This window comes from Staurois parvus, unplaced genomic scaffold (genome assembly GCF_062004578.1).
Source record: "Staurois parvus isolate SC_StPar_1 unplaced genomic scaffold, SC_StPar_1.0 ptg000589l, whole genome shotgun sequence".
In the NCBI taxonomy this organism is placed as follows: domain Eukaryota; kingdom Metazoa; phylum Chordata; class Amphibia; order Anura; family Ranidae; genus Staurois; species Staurois parvus.
In genome coordinates this window covers 4,280,932-4,294,278 of record NW_028318385.1, presented here as the reverse complement: position 1 = coordinate 4,294,278, position 13,347 = coordinate 4,280,932, and the positions used below count along the sequence as shown (strand labels likewise).

The 13,347-nt window shown below is 39.3% G+C and overlaps 1 protein-coding gene across 2 annotated transcripts in view; it reads left to right on the top strand.

Annotated features, from left to right (window-relative positions):
- The window catches only part of TTC28 (tetratricopeptide repeat domain 28), a 670,967-nt gene that overhangs the window by 303,892 nt on the left and 353,728 nt on the right, over nucleotides 1-13,347 (top strand). The window lies entirely within an intron of this gene.

Here is a 13,347-nt window from a genome sequence, read left to right as displayed (position 1 = left end):
TTTTTTCCTTTGGGAGCGTGCATGTGATCGGCACAGGGCCAATCAGCACTGCCCATAAAGAGGGTCAGGAGTTATGCAGCCTCATAGGACAATCAGGGGAGAATGAAAACTCCTCCTACAAGATTAACCAGTGCTCAGCTGGACACTGATAGGAGTCACAAGACTGCTATATACTGCTGATGAGAAAGGGTATTTAGCAGTTTATATTTACAAAATAATTGCATTTCCATTTTGTGTGTACTGTGGGAGACCAGATATAGTGAATGCGGGGTCCTGGGTTTAGTAACACTTTAATTGTTTAGACTATTTAGAAAAAGTGATAGGAACAAGCATGAACAATTTTCTCGTAAGACAAAATAATGAACAAATTCTCATTTAGTCAGTTCAGTATTTGCCTGTAAAAAATCGAGTGACCAAGACCGTGCAGGATCAGGAACGCAAAAACAACACAGAAGGAAAAATGGCAATGAAAACAATCTTTTTGTCTACAAGAAAATGCTTCTAAATATGAAAAAATATCCTTTTCAGCATAGAAATATGCATAATAGCAATAACGGAGTGATATTCTTCTTGCTACAATTTGGCAAGTATCTGCAGAGGGGTCACACATACATGACACCACTTCTGATTACATGCTGTTATGTTACTACGCACACGGGAAGTTACACTGGATTGTATGAGAATTTTCATATGCTTAGTAACAATTGAGTGCTGTTCGTGATACTTTTTTTATTTGCACTAACATACAATTTTGAGGACAAGCTTTCAAGGAGTGTCCCCTTCTTCAGGTCCAAGCAGTACTATACAAATAGTACTGCTTGGACCTTGAAGAAGGGGACACTCCCCGAAAGCTTGTCCTCAAAATTGTATGTTAGTGCAAATAAAAAAAGTATCACGAACAGCACTCAATTGTTTCTGTTACAAATGCACAAATACGGCTACAATCACCTCAAGCATATGCTTAGTAACACTCTTGTACTCGATATGAGACTAGCATGCAAAAAAACCATGAACGATCATCTGAAATTCTCAGTGTGTACTAGGCTTTAGTCCTTTAGTTTGTGTGCTTGGCATGTCCTATTGGTCCTTTATATACTAGTAGTAAAGTGTACATGACTGTCATCACTGTTTTCTCTGTATTCCACTTCCTGGGATTACAGGAGGTGTCAATTTTTTAAGAAACTTTACGGTGACTGATTCTTGTTCAATAGCCAGTACCTAAGATAATATCCCACTAATTTTTCTAAAGCACTTTTATATCTGGCTAGGAAGTTGATAGCAAGGTACTAGTTATCATCGGCTCCTCCGACTAGTAAGCAATGGATAGATTATGTAAATTCTTTACTCCTGCGGGAGAAACTCGCGTACCAACATCGCAATGCTTATCAAACGTTCCAGCAGGTATGGCAGGGTTGGCTGGATACACCTCGGCTCGCCCCTCCTCAATTGATAGTGACCGACTTCTGCAGGTGTGACATTTTATATCAGGTGTGTGGCTCCACTCTTCCCCTTGGGGGAGGTCATTTCCATCTCCCATTCTTTCTGATGAGATGTCTCGGGTGAACCAGAGGTTATTGTTGATGTTTTTTTTTTTATTGTTTGAAGGCATGTTTTGGGCTTTGTTCATTTCCCCCATTTCTGTTTGCATCTGGATGGGAAGGAATACAAAGTAAAAATGAAAAACCAAGTTATAGGCAAGAACATTTTGGATACTTGTGGCTTCTGTTTTGTTTGATTCTATTTCTGTTATTCTGTCCATTATGGGATCTGCATATCCACATTGTTCTATTTATGTGTAATACTGCTGTTGCAGTATTGTTATTGTGGATTCTGTAAGTACTAACATTTTCTCTATTATCTTGACAATAAAAGTTGTTTGGATTTAAAAAAAAAAATTGAATGGCATTCACTTGTATAACAGGCTATGTGCAGCATGTGCGACTACCCAGGTGCAGGAAAGCAATGGGAAATTTGCACTAGGCATAGAAAATGCCTATAAATGTCCATGCGCATGAACCCTAACAGCAAAGGCACTGAAACCTGTCTCTATGACAGCAGATCTTACCAGCTTGCCAGCTCTAAACATCTAAACATCCAGCAGTATTTCTAAGCTGTTTGAAATTACCTGAGACCCAACTTAAAGTGTTACTAAACCCACAACAGTAAAATCAGTCTGTATATGCAGTAAAGCATGCTTGTTATACTCGCTATGGAACCTAAGTGGTTAATCCTCTGCGTTGTGTAAAAATGCATAGCAGAGCCATACAAAGCAGTGTGCTTACAGTTGAAAGCACACACAGCCCACATAGTAAAACACACACAGCACACAGTTAACCCTTTCATTGACCCAGATGTTAATTCCTTCCTGCCCAGTGTCATTAGTATAGTGTCATTGCTTTTTATTATCACTGATCACTGTATTGGTTTCTCTGGGGATATCAGTGACACCAAGTCAGTTCCCCCCAGTGTCAGAATGCCCGCTGCAGTCCCGCATTCCCGCTATAAGTCACTAATCACCTCCATTACTAGTGAAAAAAAAAATCCCAGTATATATACCGCCATTTGTAAAAGCTATAACTTTCACGTAAACCAATTAATTTACACGGATTACATTTTGGCCTAAATTTAGGACGAAATTTGATTTTTACAATTTTTTTACTGGACATGTTTAATAGCAAAAAGTAGAAAATATTGTTTTTTTTCTCAAAATTGTTGGTCTATTTTTTTTTTGTTTAGAGCAAAAATAAAAAAAACTCACAGACGATCAAATACCACTGAAAGAAAGTTCTGTTCGTGGGGAAAAAAGGACATAAATTTAATTTGGATGCAGCTTTGCATGACCGCACAATTGTCAGTTAAAGTAATGCAGTGCCATAACGTAAGAAATGGCCTGGTCAGGAAGGGGGTAAATCCTCTGCAGGGCAAGTGGCTAAGTAGGGCTGCCTTTGCAAAAATTAAAAAGTGGGCACACATAGAATGGTGGCAATACTTAACAGCTACTAGTGTCAGCGAGTCCTAGAATGGAATGTTAACCATTAGCTTAAGCTCTGGTTCAAACATATGTGGTGCAGGAAATGCTGCGATCCCTGTGCATTTCCCACACTGCATTGTAATCACAGTATGTTAGGGATCTGCTGCAGGTGTCAATATAAAATGAATGACATCCCAAATGCATCACAATTACAGTGCAGTTTGCACACACCAGATCGCATGCTAAAAAAGGTGCCTGCACTTCTCTGATGCAGTTTTCTAAATGGAGACATTTGTTCCACTTTAAATCTTTCTAGTAATTAAACAAGTGAAATACTTTGAATCAGCCTTTCTCAACCTGCCTGCTTCATAGTAAAGCTTGAAATAATTTTCAGGTCTCAGAGAAGCCCTGCTAAAAATTATTATATCTACAACAGACAGTACATTAGCATGACCAGTAATGTGTAGAAAGATTATAAGGAATTGTGGCATGCCACAGAATTTGACACCCCCAGATGGATCATTTTTAGCACACTCCTGCTCTATAGACCAAATATTTTAATATTTATGAAATTAAACATACTGTCCAAAAAAGAAATACAGACAGTGAAAATTGTAGTGTCTCCTTACACAGTCTGTGGTCAATACAGTGCCCCCCTACTTTGATGTTCATTATAGGAAGGAGATAAAACAACCAATGCTTAAAGTGGTTGTAAACCTCAGTCATGAAATATAAACAAAACATATCCCTCTATACAGTGTGTACTTGTCTCAGTCCAGAACACTAAATGTCTTTTCTCCTTGTTGCCTTGCTCCTCTGCTGTAAGCACGAGTCACTTCTGGCAAGTTTGCCTGACACCAAGAGAAAAATGGTGACAGGGGAGGGACCGCCTGAAGATTGACAGCCTCAGCTCTGTTCCTGAGTGCTGTGTGAAGGGGGGGGGGGGGTGTTGTTTTCCTACAATCAGCTCTCAGAGCTCTCCTCACTGATGTAACTTCAGCTCTCCGCCCCCTGCTTTTCAGAGCTGAGAGATCCTGCGTAAATTCTGCACTTTGACTGTAGGGGACAGATTTCTGTAGATAAACAGGTACAAACTATGTAGGATGATTTGTTTCATCTGTGTATTACCTAAGGCCAGTCACTTCACTGTGTATATGTAAGGGTTTTCAACCACTTTAAGGGACTCCTAGCAGCATTTGGAGGAGCCATAGTGTGTGAAGCATCCTCCTAGATAGGTGCTAGGATAAGTAGATTATAGTTGGTTCCTCTGGTTAACAGGAGAATTTTTAGGAAAATCTAATTAGGCTTTCTGCTTAACGGAGAGTTGCAATTGTTTAGTACTGGCTGCATAGTGTTTTCAAGTGCTGCTAGTACTACCTCTGTTTTCTTCTGTATCTAAGCAACTTAGGAAGGTTCTGGATGTATAGGTGAAACTCATGCAAAACACAGTACTATTAACACAGAACACAGACTAATAATGCCTATCCAGCCAATCCCAGGGAGTGCTGCCCTGAGGAATACTGGGTGAAGGTATTTATTCTTTGGGTATTTTGAGCCCTTGCTCTTTCCAGGAGTGGATTATATCAAGCCAGGGGAGTACACGTGGCCTCCCCAGGCAGTTGCTGCCATGTGGCCTCAAGTGGGCGACCTGAGGGCCTGAAGTAAGAGAAAGAGTGACCCTGGTTCTTCAGCAAGCTGACTGAGGGGAGCTGTCTGGTGTCACTGGAGGACATCGCTTGGAAGATTGAAAGGAGACTACCATTCAGTCTTCGGGCCTTGTGAGTACAGACACTGAGGGACCTTGGGGATTCTGTGTGCTTTACTACCCCTCTGGTGCTTTATAGTCAGGGAAACTTTATATTATGTCTGTGGATGACTACTGTTTTTTTACTTTGGAGAATAACATAATAATTTTTGTGATACAAATGGTGGCAGAAAATGTTGGAACACTTAACCTGGAACTAAAGTTCTGTCTGAGTGCAGAGAGAGGCTAATGCCGTTGATCATGGACTGTGCAGGAGTGCCACTACCACATCCATTTTAAAACATTATGATGATTACAACACAAAAAGAAGGAACATTGCTGACATCACAGAGGCTTCATATCATATCTAAGCAGTTATCACTTTACAGAAAATGACATACTTTCACAAATTTCACCTATATGAAAAGGTTAAACAGGAAATAAATATTATTCACGCAAGGTCCGCATTAAGTAAATACCGTCTGTAAGTTTTTTTGTTTCATCTGTAAATCATTTGCCACTTATTGTAAAGATTAAAACAACGAACCAAGTAATATATATTAAGGCTTAGTAGAAAATGGATCCGCTACTACAATTGTTCTGGTCAATAAGCACAATTTCATTTCTTTATAGTTTACATTTCCTTGCATGGGAGCTGAGCCAGAAGGAAATGTTGGCAAACACGTAGGAGGTCTAGGAGCAGGACTCGATGCAGTTTATTCATTTAATTATAGAATGCATAGCAAGCAAAGCGTTTTCATGTAAAAATAAATGTAATTCTTGTAGGATATGTAGGCTTTTTTCATTCTCTTTGTTTCCAAAATCAGAAAATAATGAACGCATGATACCAGGAGTAGCGTTGCAAATTAGTATCTTACGATAATTCATTGATTTACTTGTATAGTATGTGCAGTGATTACAGCAGTTAGCAGTATTATAATGCTAATAATATGAATGCACACAATCAGACTCAGTGATTACCAGATAACTAGACTCATAAAACATATTAAACTTAAAGGACCACAGTTATCACAAAAAAATATTGTATTTTGCTACCTCTATACTATTATTGCCAGTTATAAGGCTGGCCATGCATAGATCAGGTTTTTTTTTGGTCAGCTACTGGGCTGATTGAAAAAACATAGCAGATTTCCCCATCCACACAAGAGAGGTGGATAAAGGAATCCTCCTCACTTTGTTACTATATTCTGACAGTGGGGACTCCTCTACTGTCAGAATACACTGATCAACGATGCAGCCGATCGACTGCAGTGGTGATTGAAGGAAAATTTATGAATACGCTGGTTAGATCGAAGCTGATCTGTAGATTGACGTCTCTGTAATGGGAACAGCCACAACTGGATTGAAATTCAGCCGGACCCTGCTGAACTGACTCTATTTTGATACATCTATGGTCAGCTTAATAGTATTTAGTACATCATGTATTTAGTACCTCATATGCAGACCAAGCTGTCCTGCAAAATGACAGTGACAGATGTTGGAACAAAAATTACAAGGGGTGCTTGAATAGTTTCAGTTACATTGTTTACTGTACTCCTGCACTTAATCCCAAAATATGAGCCAGCAATGTAGTATCAATACATTTTACTTTAGCTAGTTTAGCAAGCTTGGGTCATATGGGCTAGTGTTGTGCTTTATATGCAGTCCAATTCAAGTATCATAGGGAGATAAAATAAATTATTATTATACAGGATTTATATAGCACAGACAGCTTTACAAAATAAAGGGAGACAATACAGCAGCAACACAGGTCAATACAAGAGGGTTAGGAGGGCCCTGCTCCTTGGAGCTTACAATCTAAGAGGAAGGGGCTGGTGGTACAAAAGGTAATAACTGTGGGGGATGGACTGGTATTATTATTATCTGAAGGCAGGATAGGCTTCCCTGAAAAAAAGAGAGAGGTTTTCAGAGATCGCCTAAAAGTGGGCAGAGTAGGCGATAGTCTGATAGATTGGGGTAGAGAGTTCCAGAGAATGGGGGAGGCTCTGGAGAAGTCCTGCAGATGAGCATGGGAGGAGGAGACAAGGGAGCTAGAGAGCAGGAGGTCGTGGGAGGAGCGGAGAGGACGGTTTGGGTGATATTTGGAGACAAGAATGATGATGTAATTTGGGGCAGAGTTATAAATGGTTCTATATGTGATTGTTAATGTTTTGAATTTTATCCGTTGGGCAATGGGAAGCCAGTGTAGGGATTGGCAGAGAGGGATGGCAGATATGGAACGGTTAGTAAGATGGATGAGTCTGGCAGCAGCATTCATGATAGACTGAAGAGGGGTTAGCCGGCGATTAGGTAGGCCAATGAGGAGGGAGTTACAATAGTCAAGGCGAGAGATAACCAGAGAGTGCATAAGTTGCTTAGTAGTTTCCGAGGTTAAGAACGGGCGTATCTTGGAGATGTTGCAGAGGTGAAGTCTACAAGATTTGGACAGCGATTGGATTTGGGGCTGAAAGGACAGATGGGAGTTTAGGATTACACCTAGTACCCTGGCATGAGGGGAGGAACTGATGGTTGTATTAATGATCTTGATGGAGAAGTCAGGGGAGGGGGCACGGGCTGGAGGGAATAGTATGAGCTCAGTTTTCAAAAGATTGAGTTTGAGGAAGTGGAGTGACATTCATGCCGATATGTCACTTAGTAGGTTAGTAATGTGAAAGGAGACTGAAGGGGTGAGGTGAGGAGTAGAAAGATAGATTTGTGTGTCATCAGCATAGTGATGGTACTTAAAGCCATGGGAGTTTATCAAGTGACCAAGGGAGGAGGTGTAGATGGAGAAGAGAAGGAGTCCAAGGACAGAACCTTGAGGGACCCCTACAGAAAGAGGATTGCCCTGGATGAAGCATGGGGTCATATTTATGACCACCCCAACAGAATTTTATACTTGCCTTCTCTTTAATACTTGACTGCTCTGTTCTGTTGCTGGGAGCAAATTGGCACACCTAGTACTGCTGGATTGGAGGGGACATGTGACATTATTACCTTATCTATAGTGACAGCAATGGTGCTAGGTGATTTGAGGTAGGGTTCACATATGTGCGGGGCCGGTTTGCAGCTTGATTTCATGCCCCGTTTAGTGCGACATCATTCAGCGGTTCAGGTGCGATTCAGATGCAAATTGTTAAACTGTATGACATTTCAAATCGCATCTGAACCAGGCCTGAAAATTCTACCTGATTCTATTTGGAATCGCACTGCAGCGAGCCCGCACATATTTGAACCAGCTCCATAGAAAAGTATTTTGGCTTATGAATCGAATGTGGTTCAAAATGTATCCAATGTGCGTATGCGAACCAGGGCTGAAACACACAGCTCTGTCACATGGGAGTTTTCATCCTTATATAAGCTTTAACTCACAACCCATTACTAAAGATGGCCCAGCCAAACACCATCGAGCAAAAGAAAAGTATGTATATACTTCTGTTGTGGCTACCATTGAAATGCACCTCTTGCTTTGCTTTGTATGGGGCAAGGCAAAGGTTTACTTTAAAAGCAGCAGACCTCAAAATTAGACCTCAAATGACCACTCTGGTGTATTTGACAGCCTTTTTAATATCTCTCATGTTAGCTGGAAAGAGAAGGGGTTACTTTTGTATAGCTAAGAAAGGTTCTTGTATATTTATGAGTAGCCCATCTTGTTCTCTGTAATATAAAACATGTTTACCATGCTGCCAAAGAAACTTGCACGTAGGCAATATATATTGCACAATATCTGCACAATTTTTCTTATTTGGCTAACATTTTCATTGCTAGTTTGAATTGTGTGCTTTTCCAACTTATGCTTGCATTGGCTTAGGATGGCATGCCCCATCTTGCATTTTACATAATCCTAGACTTAAGTAGGATTTTCTTTTTCATAATATATTACATGTAATTTAATTTTCTGAAGACTATGCAAGTCTCCTAGGCATTTAAAATCTTATTGCATCAATCCTCTTTATTAGCTGTGTGATCATTCTGGGCATAGTTCATTCATACCTATAACTAATGTCATCTTTATTTTAATATTAATGTTAGTGTAGCTTGTCTTTTTAAATCAAAACCTACAGACAGTATTGAAAGATTGATATATTGAAAGCTAGCCAGCAGAACTGACCTTATCATTCTATAGCCTACTAGAAATTCAGCATGAATAGGTGTGGTCAAGGCTGGGATAATATGACAAAATCAAGTCCAGCTCTGGCCTACATTTTATATTACTTTGGAAAGTAAGGTTGTTTATTGGCATCTGTGTTCCTACTGGGGAAAATTCCTCCTACTCCCTGTCATTATAGGAAGAAATTAGGTGTTTTCCCAACACAGACAAAACTAAAAACTAATTTTTAGGAGAGTGGGTGAGGGTTAAATCTTTTGAAAATGTTTTTATTCCTTTCTGTGTCTTCCAATCACATCCACACCCCAGTTTATTATTTTATTTATTACAGATATTTACATACAGTATGTGTATATTGTACATTCACATCAGTCCCTGCCCTCAAGGAGCTTACAATCTAATGTCCCAAACTCATATTCATACACATACTAGGGCCAATTTAGATGAAAGCCAAGTAATCGACCAGCATATATTTAGAGTGTGGGAGAAAACCAGAGTGCCAGTTGAAAACCTGCCCAGGCAGAACATGCAAACTCCAGGCATGTAGTGCCGGGGTTGGGGTTCAAACCGATAACCCTAGTACTGCCAGACAGAAAAGATAACCACTTAGCCACTATTGTTTTTTGCATGTGTTTCACAGGGACAGCAAGTAAGGGAAAACCTTCTCAATGGGGTCAGACACAGGACTGAAAACTTTACAGAATCTTTACTCCTTCTCATGTCCAGAAAAAAATGGCTAAAGTTATTTAGCTGCATTTAAAAAAATGAACAAATGAAGAATTGTTGCTTTTAGTTCCCAGTAAGGTTTCTTCTTTCATTCACAGTAAAATGAAAAAAAGACCCAAATCAGTTGGTTAAATTTTCACAAATCACCACCAAGCTGTTGAGATTTTTTACATTAATAACGAATAAAGAAATAGTTTAAACCCGCATTAAACATCTTCGGTAAACCATTGTAGTGGAATAACCTAGTTTTAATATGTTTTTAATCCTGCCATTAAGCCTAAACTTTGGGTCTCCCAAAGTTTCATTTATTTCCCATGGGCTTTTTGGGAAATTTGGGGTAGAATCTTAGAATACCCATATCTTCAGATTATGATTTCATTTGTCACCAGAAATCATTTAGAACTGGGAAATCCTAATTTGTTGTTCAAATGACAGACTGAATTGGTAAATATAACATATAACCGTAAATACTGCATGGACATTTTTACATTTTCTCCTTTGCATAACTTTATTGGAAGCCAGGGCTGCTTAGGTGTGACAATGAAGAAAGATTCCCCTACTTAGCAGTCAGTTGGAGAAAAAACCATGGCAAGGTATGGCATATCACTTTTTGTCAGCAAACCTAGAATTCCACACTGAGAAGCAGCAAGTTGTTACTACCTGATGTGCCCAGTAGTGTGAGTGGTAGGAGGTTTTTGTCATCTGAAAATACAGGCGTAAAAGTCAGTTCTTATATATCGCTATCATTTTCAGGCTGCTTATTAGCTGCTTTCAAGAAAAGCTCCTGAACAATGGTATAGAGTAGACAGACTCTTCCACAGTATTCCTTTCCTATAAATATAAAGCACTTACAGAACTGTACAAACTTTTTGTTATGCAGTAAAATCTAGTGGTTCTATTTGGATATGGAGGGAAAAACTATGGCTTAAGCAATGGCACATACATAGTTTCATCCTCAGGTTTTTTTTTAAAGTCTTTGTGAAGCACAAGGTCACCTTCCAGTTTGGAATTACTACCTGCCAGTGGCACACGTAAAAATCTGCCATCAATATAATAAGTGGAACTGGGAATGTCATTGCAATACTTTATTTATTGCCTAAGCCATGCTGAAATTTTACGTGGTTTCATGTTCACTAAGAATACAGAGCTAAGATTGCACTGCATAGCTGCCACGTGTGCTGTGTTCTGTGCATTGTTAGCTTACAAAAATATACTTTTATAAATAAGCAGCGAAGGTATATTACTGTATAATTTTTAGATCTAGAGTTGGAAGTTTTGATATAGCTAAATTTGATAGCCAGTCTTGAAATACAGAGTTCAAATGAAAGACAAGCTAACTATATTTATTGGAGATACCTACTAGATAACAGCATATAGGCCTGTCCATAATAACCTGTATACTGCAGTTTATAGGAACTGCTCTTTTATTTCTGGCATTTAAGGTCTACTCATTGGGGTTGACTTACTAAAGAAACAGAGCCTGTTAATGTATATTCCCTTACTTTAATAAGTAAGGGGAACCTCGGATCAATTTGTGTACCCAACTATATCCAAGATAAATTTAAATAATACATTTTTTAATGGCCCATAATTGGATGATTGATGTGAACAAGAGTTTTATGCCTAAGAGTCTTATGCCTAACGAATGCCTTATTCGTTAGGCATAAACGCTTTACTTTACTTAGGGAACTGTTTTTATTCTTTTTGTAAATCAAGTCCATTGGCAAGGTATACTGTATATAGGAGTGCTTATTAATTGCTGATAGCGAGATGCCAGTGATTTTTGGATTGTTTTCTGATTGCTGGTACCACTGAGCAATGGCATACCTACTCTGCTGCTTTGTTCAGTATGTAATATAAATGCCCACTGAATGGTAACCTCAGTAGAACTATCAATTCAGAAGTACCAATGCTGTAAACTGCAAATCTAAATATATAATTGGCCAAATGATCTGATAACTATAACCATAGTTTAATAAATACGTGCACAGTTAGAAGCAATAATGCAAAGCAGGTTTAGAATGACAAAAAAGACTATCATACACTGCAGAATAATGAAAGCTGCACAATAATGGATTATTATTGGCAATGTCCATGTGACCCATCAGGGTAACATGGCTGCTTAGCAAAGTCTTTATAAGATGCTATAGAGTCAAGCTGAAAATCCCTACTTCAGCAAAACACTACAGTACACAGCTCTCTTCTCCTCATAAACAGCATCCCCTACTGTGAAGGCCAAGTGATCTCTGGTAACATAGGTGAACAGCTGGAGGAAGCCCAGGCTCAAGAACGAAGCACCACCCCATTGAAACTGAAGTACACTGATGGCAGTGGGGAGGTGCTTACTACAGTAACTAGGTCTTCCTGAGAAGTTATGTGCTATTAGGTTCTTGCTTTACTGCCCACGTGCTGACTCCAACAATGAAGGGCCTCTTATCTGGCTACATATCACTTACCCAGCTACATTTGACTCACCAGATGTGGCCTCTCAGAGCTGCTTAGGGAGGTAGGCAGAGAAACCTATCTTCCTTGGGTTTGTCCAGGAACCCAGGAAGTTGTAGGATTGGGAGATAAAGAAGCCTGGGAATAGGCAAGGTGACTAAATCAGCATTTGACTACAAATGCTTGTATTTTGCAAACTAATTTGTTACTATATGGTAAGATTAAAAATGGGGTGCATAATATATTACAGGTACTTGTATAGCACCAACAATTTACACAGTGCTTTACATATATATTGCACATTCACGGTCCCTGCCCTCCAGGAGCTTACAATCTAAGGTTATTAACTCACATTCATACATACTAGGGACAATTTACTTACCAGCATGTCTTTAGAGTGTGGGAGGCACCCCACACAGACAGAATATGCAAACTCTGTGCAGGTAGTGCAATGGTTGGATTTCAAAGCAATGACCCTAGAGCTGCAAGGCAGACATGCCAACTGCTTAGCCACTGTGCTGCCTGTAATGACCTGATTTACAGAGAAGATCTGGTGTCACAAGATTCACATACATACTCTTCAGAGATACACTTGCACTTGCTGAGCTATGCTATAATAATGGCATATAGAGGGTGGCTACACCAATCCTGAGCTTTCCTTCTCCTGTAAGCCCATATAAAAATGGCCACCTCCTACCCATTTTCTTAACATGTTTGCCCTCCTTGTAAGCCTGATGTCTGTTTTCAGAGTGTATGTGGCAAGTCAGGTTTCAGATAAGAGCAACAGTTGAAAAACTATTGATTCCCACAGGGAATGCACAAGTGAGCTGTATATATTTATCTGGAATTTCTCTTTTAAATAAAATTTACATCACAGGATAGTTATCAAGGCTTTACTTCCACAAGCAGTTGCTAAGCATAATTCGTTAAACAGTTAATTGAAAAAGGTATTTAAATGTTGCATTGTAATAATTACAATTAATTTACAGTAGGTGAATGCTATTTAAAGCAACACACATACATATCTCAGCTTCACACATTCCAGGTTTAATTGCTGTCTCTGTTGACACAGAGGTTAACCAAATGGTTTGCATGAATTATTCATGGATTGCACTGATTATTATGGCATAATTTTTCCACTAAAACACAAACCAACTGAAGCTGAAATATATGCTCTTAGCTGTTGCTGACAGACTCATTTGGAAATTTTCCTGCATGTTTTCCAGATTTTTTGCTCTAATAATCACTATCTTATGGAGAGACTCATATGTATGGATAATCCATACACAGATGATGTATTGCCCTTGATGACTATGTAGGATATCAATTTGAAGAGCCATCTGAGAGCTGCATGTG